Source organism: Bubalus kerabau, chromosome 2 (genome assembly GCF_029407905.1).
Source record: "Bubalus kerabau isolate K-KA32 ecotype Philippines breed swamp buffalo chromosome 2, PCC_UOA_SB_1v2, whole genome shotgun sequence".
Classification (NCBI taxonomy): domain Eukaryota; kingdom Metazoa; phylum Chordata; class Mammalia; order Artiodactyla; family Bovidae; genus Bubalus; species Bubalus kerabau.
Window position 1 is genome coordinate 21,586,411 of NC_073625.1, and position 15,089 is coordinate 21,601,499.

A 15,089-nucleotide genomic window follows, 5' to 3' on the forward strand; every position below is an offset into this window, starting at 1 on the left:
GCAGCGGCACCTGGGACTGAATCCCTCTGATCTCCGGTTTTGCCAGATACCCAATGGGGACCTTTCGGTGGCAGAAGGTGGTTGCCAGGATCAAATGAGAAAAGACGCGCTGAAACGTCACGCTGCTGTCACCCAGGTACGGCGTTGCTGCGCTCCAGGTGTGCTCGCCTCGGCCTGGCCTCCCCACGAAGGACGGGCCGCGCCGGGAGACACCGACGAGAAGAGGCAGGAAGGTCACCCCGATCTCCCGGCCAGGCGGTGCGGCAGAGCCTCACTTCCCGGGCGCGTTCGGGCGGGGCATTCCCAGGGGACCGGGCCGAGAGGCGGCACTCCCCGGGCTCCGCACTCCCCGCCGCCGCCCTCCCGGCCCGGAGGCGCCGCTGACCCGGGTCCCCAGGCCGCCGGAGCTCGCGCGCCGCTCGGAGAGGTGAGGGCGGGTCGGCGAGGCGGGGACAGAGGTGGGGGCGGGGAGCCGCGTTGATCGTCCGGAGGCCCGCAAGCCCCGGGAAGCCCGCACCCGGGCCGCGGCTGGGGGAGGCGTTGGCCGGGCGACGGCCCCCGGGCTCTGCCCCAGGCCTCCGGGGGCCGCGCCACAACTTCTCTTTGGAAGCCCCGGGCGCGCGCGGGCGCGCGATCCCACTCGGCCACGCGCGTCCCCGGAGCCCGGCTCCCGCGCGCCCTCCGTCTATTTTGTCCCCCCCCCCCCCCATCGCGTTCATTCTCACACTCTAAAGTAGGTCACCGGGTGGAAGTTACACCCGGCGCAGCCCCTGGCTTTGATGCAAAGGCAGCTTTTCCGCCTCGGCTCCGGGGAGGGGCGGGGGGTGCGGGAATGCATTGGAACTATTCGGTTTCCTAGTGTTGCCCGCCCCCATACCTCGCGGCCAGGACCAGCGACCGTGGCGTTGACCGTGGTCCGCAGAGGTGGGAGGCGGGGAGCCTCCCTTCCACCCTAGTTGGGCCGGCCCCGCGCCTGCCCTCCCCGCCTGGATCCGGAGGAGGGGGCGCGACAGGTCGCCTCCCGCGCTCTAGGGCGCCCGCGTCCCGGGTCTGACCGCCTGGGGTGAGTGCCTGCTCTTCCGCTGTCATTCCAGTCGCCGAGGGTGACCTGCTTACCTTGAAAACTTAGACGTGATCCGAACAGCGGAACCTGGCGTGCAGGAAGGGACTGCGGGGATGGGCTTCGGATGTGACAGCGGATAAATCTGAACCCGGAGCTGCAGGAGCCCTGTTTCGTATCTAAAGGTGAAAATTAATTTGTGTTTTCCTGGAGTACATTGTATCTTTCCCTTTGGAAGCTATCACTTGGGAATTGATTTTTAAGTAGCTGGAGGCAATAAACGAACATAACTTGAGGCCAGAAAGTTTGTCAGGGAATATTTTTTAGTTGATCTGGAAAAACTTATTGAAATAGTCCAAGCTGATGTCAAAAATACAGTTTAAGAAAGAATATCAAAACGGGATTGGCAGAATTTGTGTAGTATTTGCTCTAAGTGTCCTTACATATTATTTGAGTTCTTCGTGATAAACGTTCTAAGCCTGCGATGCATAGAAACAGGGTACGGTTGTAAACAAGTACTGCACAGATAAAGCTTTATATTGGCATGTCTGCAGGAATTTAAATGTACACGGAGTATTTCCTGTGGGCGAAAAGCTAGAACGCAGCTATGTCATTTGAGTTTAAGTTTACTGGCAATAATACAGGTTAACAGTTGGCTTTTAACTCCTTGTTTAAGGAGCTGAAGTACTATTATTCATGTGACTCATTAGCACAGCGAATCCTTGACATTTCTGACTGATGACCGGTTAATCTGTCTTGAAGTTTAGGAAGGAACAATTGTAGGTTTTTCTGTCCTGATGTCCAGCTGGAAACGCAGTATGGAGTCTCCAGGGATGGTGAGGGCTGCTCTAGAGTAGCTCAGAGGGAAAGATCATTTGAAGAGAATGAAAGCGACTCCCTGGTGGCCCCTGATTGCCCATAACTTCTTTTAAAGTGGACCTTGACAGGTTGGAAAGGATCTCCTCACCAAGGAAACTGCTCCAGAGAACTGCTTTCTTAATGCATTCGGTCAGGTTTGAGAGGCGGGCTCTCTATAGACCCTTCTCTTAGTTCAAAAGAAATCCTTTTTCTAGGAAGATCCAACTAATGAAATGATGTTCTTTGGAAATACTTTGTCCTTTTGTGTGTCTGTCTTCGTATAGCACAAGCATCAAGGTTTTAATAAGATTTTACTTACTAGAGGGATGGGAAATGAAAAATGCTATGTTCTCATGGTTAACTCTGCCTTAAAGCAGAGGGGCAGTGGTGGGGGGAGGGGTGCTTTCCCAATACATCTTAACCCTCTGTGTATGTATATCTTCTAAAGCCAAATCCTAAGGGGGATTAACAGGACTGTAAAGAAGGTATTAATACTTTCAGTATTTCTGATAGGTGGATACGGAGATATTTATATGCATTCCACTTGTAAAGAATTCATATGCGCCTTTAGAGAACGTGTGTCCGGAATCTGAGACACATTATGATGGACAATTAAATATCAGCACTACCTCAAGGAAGGCAGAGGGCCAGACAAGCTTGGCAATAAACAGGACCTCCGTGCTGAGGAAGAAATGCAACTAAATCCTGTGTTTACTGCATGCTGATGTTCCGATTTGTATTTTAAATGGGAACTGAATCAGCTCTCACTGTTATTTAGCTCTTCTATGAAGTATCGTTGCGATTAAGCTGTCAGCACTTGCCTGTGCAGTCTTATGCTTTTAAGCATGGATAAATTAGGACGCGTTCTGAGGACAGTGGCAGGAAGGGATGAAGACTGTGTGGTGATTTACTTAAAGACAGACAGAAGGAACTAAATATGGAGGCTGATTCTGGCGCAGCTTGGTTGGTGGTCAGGCTGGAAGTGTGGGTGTGCTAATCGACCCACCGAACGTCCCTTCGCCTGTGTGATTCTCCTTTCTTGATGTCATCAGACAGCCTGAACCTCCAGCTAAAAGGTGTCCTAGAGGAGTTGCACCATTCACTTTGGGTACTCACTTTCCAAACAGAGAAACACTTGGAGTTTGAGCTCCATCACCTGGACTGAATTGCCACATTTCCTCATCTGTGAAATGGGAATAATATTTCGTAACTAAGGTGGTGCATGCATGCATGCTAAGTCGCTTCAGTGGTGTCTACCTCTTTGAAACCCTATGGACTGTAGCCTGTCAAGCTCCTCTGTCTGTGGGATTCTCCAGGCAAGAATACTGGAGTGGGTCGCCATGCCCTCTCCTGGGGATCTTCCCGACCCAGGGATCAAACCCACATCTCTTATGTCTCCTGCAATGGCAGGTGGGTTCTTTACCACTAGCGCTACCTGGGAAGCCCAACTAAGGTGGTAGTTGGGAGCAAATGGAATAACTGGTATAAAATGCACATTGTGAGCTGTCTTACAAGAAAGAGAAATGGGTTAAATCTCATCTCCTAGGGCTGCAGAGGGGTTGCTGTGTAATTGATGGTAGAACTCAGTATTTGGGTGACTCATTCTGTCCTGGTTAACTTATTATACTTTTGTACAATACACTACAGGGTACAATAGACTCTTAGTAATGAGTGTTTGGGGGGGAATTAGAGGCTTATACTGTCAAGCCTGTATCTCCTCCCCCATGGACAGACCACCAGCTTATCTAGCTGAACGAAGTTATGTGTGGTGGTTCTGAGAGGTAATGATGAGATAGCAGGGGGAGGAAGGAGATGAAATTCTAAAATCAAATTTAAATCTTTTATAAACTAGCTTCTGTTAATGCCATTAAAGTGTGGTTCTCATAAAATGATAAGAGTCCATAGTTTTCCCCTGGGCAGGTACATATTTAGAAATGGAGTAGTTGGGGCTGAAGCAGCAATATGACTCATGCAGGGTTTTATTCGTTGAGCATCCCTAAGTCACCTGAGACACCATGCTAAAGCCTTCAGGATGCAAGAAAAGCAGATGCAACCCCTCCTGGAAGCATGGCTGCTGGTACTACACAGGTAAACCTATTATACCTGTGCTGAGTGCTATGCAGGTAACACGTCAAGGGAGGAGACAGGGAATTTGCCCTGTGGAGGGAGGAGGTCAGGTATGTGTGCTTTAGGAAGTGATATTGGGGTTGGGAAGGGTTAAAGCCCAGTGAACAACACCTGCAGAGACTCTGTGCGCTTCCTGTGTGCAGGTTTCCTGATGAGGAGAGAGAGAGCAGCAGAGAGAACAGATATCTTTGCCGAGGCAGGCAGTGGTGTGGGAGCTGGGCTTGAACAGCAAGCTGGGCTGGGAGACACGCTTGCTTTTCTTTTACATTAAGAATTACATCTCCATAGAATCTTAATTGTTTTGTGTAAACAGCTTAGGATTTGTTTTTCTTACAGATTACTATACTGAATTATAAAAATCATACTGACAATCTTCTTTTTTAAAGCTGCTCAGAGCCTAAGCCAATATTTACCATAATTGACTAGTTTGTCAACTGTTTGCATTATTAACTGTCTGACTTTAAAGCCATCTGGATTCATTTCCTTTTTAAAAATCTAATAGATTTTTGTTTAGAATACATATTTTGTATATTTCCAGCTGCGTGCGTGCAGGGTCAGTCATGTCCAACTCCTTGCAATTCCATGGACTCTAATTTCCAGCTACTAGATTTCTTTTTATCTATCTGTTAAGAGAAAATACACTATGTCTAGATGGACTTGCCAGGTGGCGCTAGTGGTAAAGAAGCTGCCTGCCAGTGCAGGAGATTTGAGACACGGTTTCTATCCCTGGGTCTGGAAGATCCCCTGGAAGAGGGCACGGTAACCCACTCCAATATTCCTGCCTGGAGAATATATGGACAGAGGAGCCCAGTGGGCTTCAGTCCATGGCGTCACAAAGAGTTGGACACGACTGAAGTGACTTAGCACGCACACATGTATAGGATAGCTGGAAATAAACAAAATATATGTATTTATCCAGTTTGAGTCTATCTATTCAAGAGCTGATGGATTCACTTGATTTCTCCTGTGGAAAGTGCCCCTGCATCTGCATCTGAGACCCCCTGAGCCCTGAGACACTAACAGGTCGGACAGGGCAGTGCCACCCAGGCCAGGTCACGTGAGGGAGCTGGCAGAGAATCGCTATCACCAGTGCCTGGTTTTATTTGGTTTTTTATTTCCTCTTCTCTTCTCTCTTCCCTTCTTTTTCCTTCCTCTCTCCCCTCTTATTTTTCCTTTCATGTTTTTCTTTTTTTCTTTTTCTCCAAAATGTCTCATGACTATTTCTAAGCCTTTATGCTGTGGCCTCATCCTCGGGCCCTAAGAGTGGTGCCCAGATTTGGGGAGTTCTTGGTGGCAGGGCCTGTGACTTCCCCCTGGTCCTTAAGGAGTCACTGAGGAGGTCACAAAACCCTTTCGTGGTTCTCTCCAGGCTTTACCTGCTGTCCTGGGCACTGAAGGCTGTCATCTTTCCTTTCTCTTGTTTTAATGTCATGGTGCAGATAAGAGAAACTATCCCAGCTATTTTAAGCAGAAAGGGGTTTCATATGGGAAGTAGGTGCTCACAGGAAGGCTGGAAGGAAAGGCTGCTGCTGCTTAGAGAGGAGAGGCTGCAGGCTGGGCTGGAGGGGTGAGCCCCAGATAGCTCCACGGAACTGGCGTCCTAGGGTTGCTGCCGTCATCGCCCAAGTCCGGAGGCTGGGAATTGGAGCTGCTGCCTGAGCTGCTGACATCAGAGCTCACTCTCTGAGCTGTGTTCAGTGATCAGAGAAGCTGCTGCAAAGCGCCACTCCACGCAGGAAGCTAGTAACAGAACCTGGTTACCAAGGACAGAAACAAGCCAGCGAACATCTTCCTTAGACACCCTCTACCTCGCTTCTCATCCAGGTCCTCTCACTTGGCAGAACCTAAGCTGCAGAACCCTAGCTGCAAGGGACTCTGGGAAATGTAGCTGATGGTTCTCCAGCATAAAGACAGAGGAAGGCACACCTGGAGGAGACTAGAATGGATGCTGTATGACACTCCATTTCCAAAGCTTACTGGAAACAGATTTCTTCAGAGACTTAGCTAGAATATTTTATTCAAAGCAGAGAGATGATATATTGTAAGAATCAAAAAAGGATCCAGTTGCTAACCAATTTGCATTTCAAGCAGATGGATGTTACAGTCATTACAGATGAAATTGCTAGAAAAAGCATCAAGCAAATAAATCACTAAAATTCCTAAGCACCTACCCCTTCCTGTGGTGGTTCTATTTGAATATGAAATAATCTTCTTTTGTTTCTGTTTTGTAATTGAGGTAAAATATCAAGAAAATGATTTTTAAAAGCTCCTCCCCACCCAAGTTCCAGAAAGCCTATCTACTTAATGAATAGCAATACAAAGGAGGAACTAGGGTCTGATCAGGGATATAATAGCTTCTGGAAGACTGGTTCTTTCATTAAATGAATTATCTGTGTGGCTGTGTTTCTACTGAATCTTTCTTTGCTCTGGAACTTTAAATTTTTTTTTTCCTTAGAGGATTAAATAGAGAAATGTCCTGTTAATTGGAGATTAAAATAAGAGTATGCTTGAATTCACTCTAATTACTTATTTCATACTCTAAGGCTTGTCAGATTTTTTTTTTGAGTTATTAAAGTAAATATGATTGAAAGTGAAAGTCACTCAGTCATGTCCAACTCTTTGTGACCCCATGAACTCTATACAGTCCATGGAATTCTCCAGGCAAGAATGGTGAAGTGGGTAGCCTTTCCCTTCTTCAGGGAATCTTCCCAACCCAGGGATCAAACCCAGGTCTCCCACATTGCTGGAAGATTCTTTACCAGCTGAGCCACAAGGGAAGCCCAAGAATACTGGAGTGGGTAGCCTATCCCTTCTCCAACACTTCCCAACCCAGGAATTGAACTGGGGCCTCCTGCACTGCAGGCAGATTCTTTATCAACTGAGCTATCAGGGAAACCCTGATTTGAAGATCAAATATGATTCGATCTTTACAATTCCTAAGTAACACATTATCATTTTTTTGTACTCAGAAATTATATTATCACATCTAGGAATTAAGTCTTGATTACTGAATGAAATCATTTTATATTTGCTTCTGATATTTGAACCTTAAAATTAGAGAAGAGTAGCTGAGGGAGATGGAGTTACTTAGTGAATTTGTTAGTCTAATACATATATAATTTCTAATTGATTTTCATGTCTCAGAAGGTGAGAGTTCATTCAGAGATCTGCTCTGGTAGGTAATGAAAGAATTTAAATGCAGAATTATAAATGCTGCCTGGGATAAACCACACTATCATATTATATGTCCAGTGGTGACAGCACGAGTTTAGCCACTTTGGCCCCATGTCACCATAAATAAACACATAAAAATAAAAACAGTACTCTTTTCTCTGTAAATGCAGCTTCAGGACAAATGCATTCTCTTCCACAGTGAGCCCCCAACTAAGCCCATTTACAGTATATTCTCAGGGAGGAGCTGGTTGAATCTAACCTTAGTCGGATTCACTGTGAGGAACAGTAAGTGGTATTCACCTTTGTATGTTACAGTAACACACAAATGACCTAATTCCAGCTTTTCCCCACCCTCCTCTTTTTCTCTCTCATTCTTATTTGAGTAAACATTCAACAGAAAAATCTGGCTTTTTCCTCCCTCTGGGCTATAAGCATGATGAGTTCTTGTCTTCAGCTATATGGAGCTTAAAGATTAAGTTGTAGAATACAACTCTGTTGTTGTTGTTTTTTTAAGATTGAAAATCAAAATGGTCTTTTGATTTGCCAAGTGCATTACAGAGCAGAAGAACATCCAAATCTTAAATCACTGGTTAGATCACTGATGTGCCAAATTGAATCAGGGATGTGGGAAGACAGACCATGGCGTTGTGATATATTTTTTAAGGCAAAATTTATATGACACACCCACAGCTAACATCATACTAAACATTGAAAAGGGAAAGCTGTCCCTCTGAGATCAGGAACAAGGATGCCCAGTCTCACCACACTTATTCAACATGGTATTGAAGAGAATTAGGCAAGAAAAATAAATGAAAAGCATCCAAACGGAAAAGGAAGAACGGTCACTATTGGAAGATGACATGATTTTATATATAGAAAATCCTAATAACCCCACCACAAACTATTAGAAATAATAAACTATTAGAAGTAAAGCCTCAGGGTGCAAAGTCAATATATAAAATTGTATTTTGCATTTCTATACACTAGTAACAAACTAATATTAGTATTACATGCTGCCAAAGTGTGCTCTAACAACACACTAGCAGAAAGAGAAATTGAGAAAACAATCCCATTTATAGCCACAACAAAAAGAATATCATCTAGGAATAAATTTAATCAAGGAAGTGAAAGACTTGCACCCTGAAAACTATAAGACATTACTGAAAGAAATCAAAAGAAGACAAAAGAAACTGAAAGATATTACATGCTCATGGATTGGAAGAATTAACATTGTTAAAATTTACATATTATCTCAAACAATCTACAAGTTAAGTGCAACACCTATCAAAATTTCAACATTTTTCACAGAAATAGAACCAAAACCCCTGAAATGTATTTAGAGCCACAAAAGATCCCAAATAAGCAATCCTGAGAAAAAAAAGAGTAAAGCTGGATTTGATTTTAAATTATACTATAAAATTATACTGCCTGATTTTAAATTATACTATAAAAACATAGTAGTAAAAACAGCATGGTATTGGCAGAAAAATAGACACACGGATCAATGTAACAGAATTGAGAGCCCAGAAAGAAACCTACACACATATCGACAATTAATTTATGGCAAAAGAGCAAAGAACATACAAGGAGAAAGGATAGTCTCTTCAATAAATGTTCTTGGAAAAACCGGACAGCCACATGCAAAAGAATGAAATCATATTAGTCTTAAACCATACACAAATAGAAACTCAAATTGGATTAAAGACTTGATGTAAGACCTGAAACCATATACCTACCTGAAGAAAACATAGGCAGTATTCTCTTTGCAGTTGGTCATAGTAATGTCTTTCTGGACATGTCTCCTCAGGCAAGGGGAACAAGATCAACCAAGAAACAAATGGGACGACATCAAACTAAGAAGCCTCTTCCCAGCAGAAGGAACCAGTAACAAAATGAAAAGACAGCCTAACAAGTGGGAGAAGATATTTGCAAATCGTGTATCCAGTAAGGGGTTAATATCTAAACAAAATACCAAGAACTTCTACAACTCAACAATAAAAAGCCAGACAACCCAATTAAAACACAGGCAGAGGAGCTGAATAGACATTTTCCCAGAGAAGACATGCAGATGGCCAACAGGCACATGACAATATGTCCAATATCACAAATTATCAGGGAAATGCTAATCAAAGCCACCAATGAGGTATCACCTCATGGTCATTAGAATGCTGCTGCTAAGTTGCTTCAGTCGTGTCCGACTCTGTGTGACCCCATAGACGGCAGCCCACCAGGCTCCCCCATCCCTGGGATTCTGCAGGCAAGAACACTGGAGTGGGTTGCCATTTCCTTCTCCAATGCATGAAAGTGAAAAGTGAAAGTGAAGTCGCTCAGTCATGTCCAACTCTTCGCGACCCCATGGACTGCAGCCTACCAGGCTCCTCCGTCCATGGGATTTTCCAGGCAAGAGTACTGGAGTAGGGTGCCATTGCCTTCTCCGGGCCATTAGAATGGCTATTATCAAAACCACAAGAAATAGCAAGTGTTGGAAAGGCTGTGGAGAAAAGGAAGCCCACATATACTGTTGGTGGGAATGTAAACCAGTACAATCACTTATGGAAAACAATATGAAGATTTTTCAAAAAATTAAGAATAGAACTACCATATGACCCAGCAATTCCGCTTCTGGATATTTATTTAAAGAACCAAAATCACTAATTCTAAAAGATATATACACCATCACGTTCATTGTACTACTTACAACAGCCAATATATGGAAACAAAGGCCCACTGATGGATAGATGGACAAAGAAGATGTGGGTTATGTACACAATGGAATATCGCTTAACCATAAAAAGATGCACTCTTCCATTTACTATAACATTGACCTTGAACATATTATGGTAAGTGGAGTAAGTCAGATGGAGAAAGACAAATACCATGTATTTTCACTCTTACGTGGAATATAGAACAAAACAAAATAAACGAACAAACCAAAATTTAAAAACCACAAACAGACATACAGGTACAGAGAACAGAGAAGTGGTTACGAAGCGGGAGGAGGGCAAAATGGGTCAAAGGGTACAGTGATGGGAAACTAAACTTTTAGCGGTGAGCACACTGCAGTGTATACAGAAGTCAAAATATAATGCTGCACACGTGCAATGTATATAATGTTACAAACCAGTATTACCTCACTTAAAAAAAAAAAGAGGGTTTTAGTGTTTAAAGAAGTAAAGAGTTCGTAAGAATGGAGGGCTGCTTTTGGTACTTCAGTCGTTGTTCAGCAAGTAATCAGTAATTTTTTTAAAATGTGAAGAGTGCCATTAAGGAAAGGGGAACCTCATTCTGATCAAGGATTTCAGTCCTATCACCACACAAAATTGAATTCAATTCCAAGAATTGGCTTGGAAGCAGATTTTTACCCCAAAATCTCTAGCTGACAGCTCACCCTGGCTGATTATCTTGGTCTCAGTCTTAACCATAGTCGGAGCGGAAAACTCAGCCATGTTGTGCCGAACATCTAACCGACAGAGTTATAAGCAAATAAGTAAGTGTTGTTTTAAATTAAAAAATAAAAATACCGGAGACTGTAGCGTTCTCCGGGACACCGTGTTTATAATTAGAGTGATTCTAGAAAATGCAGGCACGTTCTAAATGTTAAGACGTTTTAAAATGAAGATGGCAATACAATGATTTATGCGATCACAAAATAGAACCAGGGTGATCATGTGACTTACTGTTCAACCTGGGACACTTTTGAGAGCAAAGAGCGGGGGCACTGCAGGCAAACCTTGTTATATTGTGCTTCATTTTATTGCACTTTGTGGATTTTGTCTTGCCTACAAACTGAAGGTTGGAGGCAGCCCTGCATCGAGCAAGTCTATCAGTGCCATTTCTCCAACAGCATGTGTTCACTTTGTGCCTTTGTGTCACTTTTTGGTAATTCTCACAATATTTCTTTGTGTGATCTTTGATGCTAACTACTGCAAAAAGATTAAGACTCACTGAACGCTGAGATAACAGTTGGCATTTTTAGCAATAAAGTATTTTTTAATTAAGGTACATACATTTTTTTATACATAATGCTGTCACACACTTATAGACTACAGTATATTACAAACATAACTTTTATTGTAATGGGAACCAAAATTTCACGTTCTTCACTTTATTGCAATATTTGCTTTATTGCAGTGGTCTGGAACCGAACCCACAGTATTTTCAAGGTCTGCCTGTATTAATGAGTGCCCTGGGGAAAAGAAGCATGGGTGGGGACTGCCCCAGCAAGCCTGGACTTAAGATCTCACCCAAGATTAAAGTGTTGTGTAGCATTATTGCATTAATTGTAATAGTGACTTTCATAAAACTTACCGTTTTAACCATTTTTAAGTCTGTAATTCAGTGGCATTACGTACGTTCATACTGCTGTGCAATCATCATCATTCATCTCCAGAATGTTTATCATCTTACAAAGCTGAAACTACACCTGTTAAACAGCAACTCCCCATTTACCTCTCCTCCCAGCTCCTGGCAACCACTGTTTCTACTTCCTGTTTCTATGAGTTTGACTACTCTGCTGCTGCTGCTGCTGCTAAGTCGCTTCAGTCGTGTCCGACTCTGTGCGACCCCATAGACCGCAGCCCACAGGCTCCCCCGTCCCTGGGATTCTCCAGGCAAGAACACTGGAGTGGGTTGCCATTTCCTTCTCCAATGCAGGAAAGTGAAACATGAAAGTGAAGTCGCTCAGTCGTGTCCAACTCTTAGCAACCCCATGGACTGCAGCCCACCAGGCTCCTCCATCCATGGGATTTTCCAGGCAAGAGTGCTTGAGTGGGGTGCCATTGACTACTCTAGGTACCTTATATTAGTGGGATCACACAGTATTTGTCCTTGTGTGACCGCCTTATTTCACTTAGCAAAATATACATTGATGCTGTAGCATATATCAGAGTTGTACTTCTTTCTAAGGCTGAATAGTATTTTTCTGTGGGTTTCCCTGTGGCTGGGTGGTAAAGAATCTGCCTGCCAATGCAGGAGACGTGTGTTCCATTCCTGGGCTGGAAGATCCCCTGGAGGAGGAAATGGCAACCCACTTCAGTATTCTTGCCTGGAGAATCCCACAGACAGGAGTCTGGAGGTCCATGGGGTTGCAATAGAGTTGGACACGGCTGAGCGACTAAACAACACAAGTATTCTTCTGTATGTATGTACACATTATGTTAATTCATTCATCTCTAAGTGGATCCTTGAGTCGCTTCCACCTTTGGCAGCTGTGAATAATGCTGCTATGGACATGGGTGTGGAACTCTCTCCACAAGTCCTTGCTTCCAGTTCTTTGGGATATATATCCACCATATCGATTTTTAAATGAAGTTAAAAATGGAAGGGGAAAAGAACATTATTTCCTGTCAGGATCTTTTTCATTATACTTCTCCAGCATCACACTTTGTTGGGCGGAAGTCCAGCACTGTCTCTGCAGAATTCATCAGAGAAAGGAATCTGGGATCATCTAAACAAGCTGCCTGCTGATAAAAGCACCCAGGGTCTCGAATTCCATCCTCACACAAGGAAGCTAGCTCTTCTGTTACAACTGTCGTAAGGCGCTGACCACAGATGTTTTTAAGAGAAAAGGCGTGGCATCTAGAATGGAGTCAGGGAAGAGCCTCCAGCAGCACAAAGAACCAGGGAATCAACAGCATGAGATCAAACAGAACTAGTCCACGTGACCAAAAACATAACACAGGGGACATGAACTTCCTGGAAACAGGCAACAAACCAACAGCCACCTGTTGGCTTGGAAGGTGAGATGAAAGGAGACAGCAGAATGTGGTCCTTCTACATAAAGAGAAAACTATGCATCCTTTGGCCATGGAAGTAGGTGATAATGTCAAGTTAGGGGGCTTGGGGTGGACATGTACACACTGCTTTATTTAAAATGTATAACCAACAAGGTCCCACTGTATAGCACATGGAATTCTGCTCAATGTTATGTGGCAGCCTGGATGGGAGGGGCGTTTGGGGTTCAAGGGACACATGTAAATGTAAGGCTGCATTCCTTCGCTGTTCACCTGAAACCATCACATTATTAATCAGCCATGTGCTGTGCTTAGTCGCTCAGTCGTGTCCAACTCTTTGCGACCCCATGGACTGTAGCCCACCAGGCTCCTCTACCCATGGGGATTCTCCAGCCAAGAATACTAGCCAAGTGGGTAACCTATCTCTACTCCAGGGGATCTTCCCAACCCAGGAATGGAACCGGGGTCTCCTGCATTGCAGGCGGATTCTTTACCAGCTGAGCTCCCAGGGAAGCCCTGATTCATCGCCTATACCCCAATACAAAATAAAAAAGTTAAAAAAAAAAAAACGATGCATCTGATCTCAACTTATTAGTCCCTTTACGGAAATTGTTGTTGTTATTTAGTTGCTCAGTCATGTCCTGACTCTTTTGCGACCCCATGGACTGTAGCCCACCAGGCTCCTTTGTCTTGGGGGTTCTTCATATAAGAATCCTGGAGTAGGTTGCCATTTCCTCCTCCAGGGGATCTTCCCGACCAAGGGATCAAACCTGCCTCTCCTGCACTGGCAGGGAGATTCTTTACCATCTGAGCCACCAGCGAAGACCTTTATGGAAATAGAAGCATTAAAATATGACCCTTCACTTGAAATTTTTTAACTTGGTGTCCATTGGGGGTTTATAGATCTGGACAGTAATACTGACATGTCTGGAACAAACAAGGAATTGCCACATTTGCTGGGTGGGAATTGCTCCCTCTCTTGAAGTCTCATTGGCAGATACCAGCCTTCTGTGGAGTCAACCAAGAAATCTCATTCATCTGTAATAGCAGACTTGAAGAAACTTAATAAACTTTTGGTGATCAGTAGTAACTGAGCTTCAGAAAATACATCTACAGAAGTTACCTGCCAGCCAGAGATGATAGCTGAGAGCCCAACAGGTGTTAAGGAGCATTGAGAAAAGAAGACCCAAAGTGAATATCTCATGGGTGCCAAAAATGAACAGCATCCACAAGTCTGCTTGCATTAGACCACACTTGTATTGCTGAATACCAAAAAATTATCAGGCAAATCCACACAAAAACTGCACACACGTTTGTAACGCAAACATCCCAAATTCACAAATAATCAAGATGTCCTCCAATAGGTGGATGGATAAACTGTTCATACAGTGCTATACTAGTCTATAGTTGTTGCTGTTGTGTTCTTTTTTTGGCTGCAGCATGCACAACTTCCCTAACCAGGGATCAAACCCATGCCCCTTCCATTGATGGTATGGAGTCTTAACCATTGGGCCACCAGGGAAGTCCTGGAATATTATTCCGTGATGAAAATATCTATGGAGCTACAGAAAGACATGGAGAAGGAACTTTAAATGCATAATTACTAAGTCAATAAACCAGGCTGAAAAGGCTAAATTCTATATATAATCCCAATTTTTTGACATCTGGGAACAACTACAAAGACAGTAAAAAGATCAGGGGTTTTTGGTGGGGAAAAAGAGGTGAATTAAGTGGACACAGAGGGTTTTATGGCAGTGAAACTATTCTGCATGGTGTGTGGGTAATTGTGGATACATGACATGTTGCATGTGCCAAAACCCACAGTACACAATAATACAAACTGTGAAGTCTACTGCCTACTATGGACACTTATTAATAATAATGCATCACGATTTGCTCATCAGCTGTAACCAAAGTTCCACACCAATGCAAGATGTTAATTTTTAAATTACCTAAATATTAAAAAAAATATTAATAGGTACTTCATGTGCTAGAGAAGAAAATGTAGACAATGTTATCTTCAGTAGGCCAGGTAATGGCATGTCAGGGAGCATGGCTCAATTGAGGGAAATTAATAAATGAGAGCATTTCTGTCATTCCAGTCCCAGGTGAAACATTTTACAAGCGGCACTTACCCT

The 15,089-nt window shown here is 43.8% G+C and overlaps 1 protein-coding gene across 1 annotated transcript in view; it reads left to right on the plus strand.

Annotated features, from left to right (window-relative positions):
• Positions 1-338: 338 nt before the first annotated feature.
• TRMT9B (tRNA methyltransferase 9B (putative)) overlaps positions 339-15,089 on the plus strand; it is a 68,152-nt gene continuing 53,401 nt past the window's right edge. The window contains exons 1-2 of the mRNA XM_055567225.1: positions 339-427; positions 1,095-1,245. The gene's annotated coding sequence lies outside the window, so the exon portion shown is untranslated. The remainder of the gene's footprint in view (positions 428-1,094; positions 1,246-15,089) is intronic.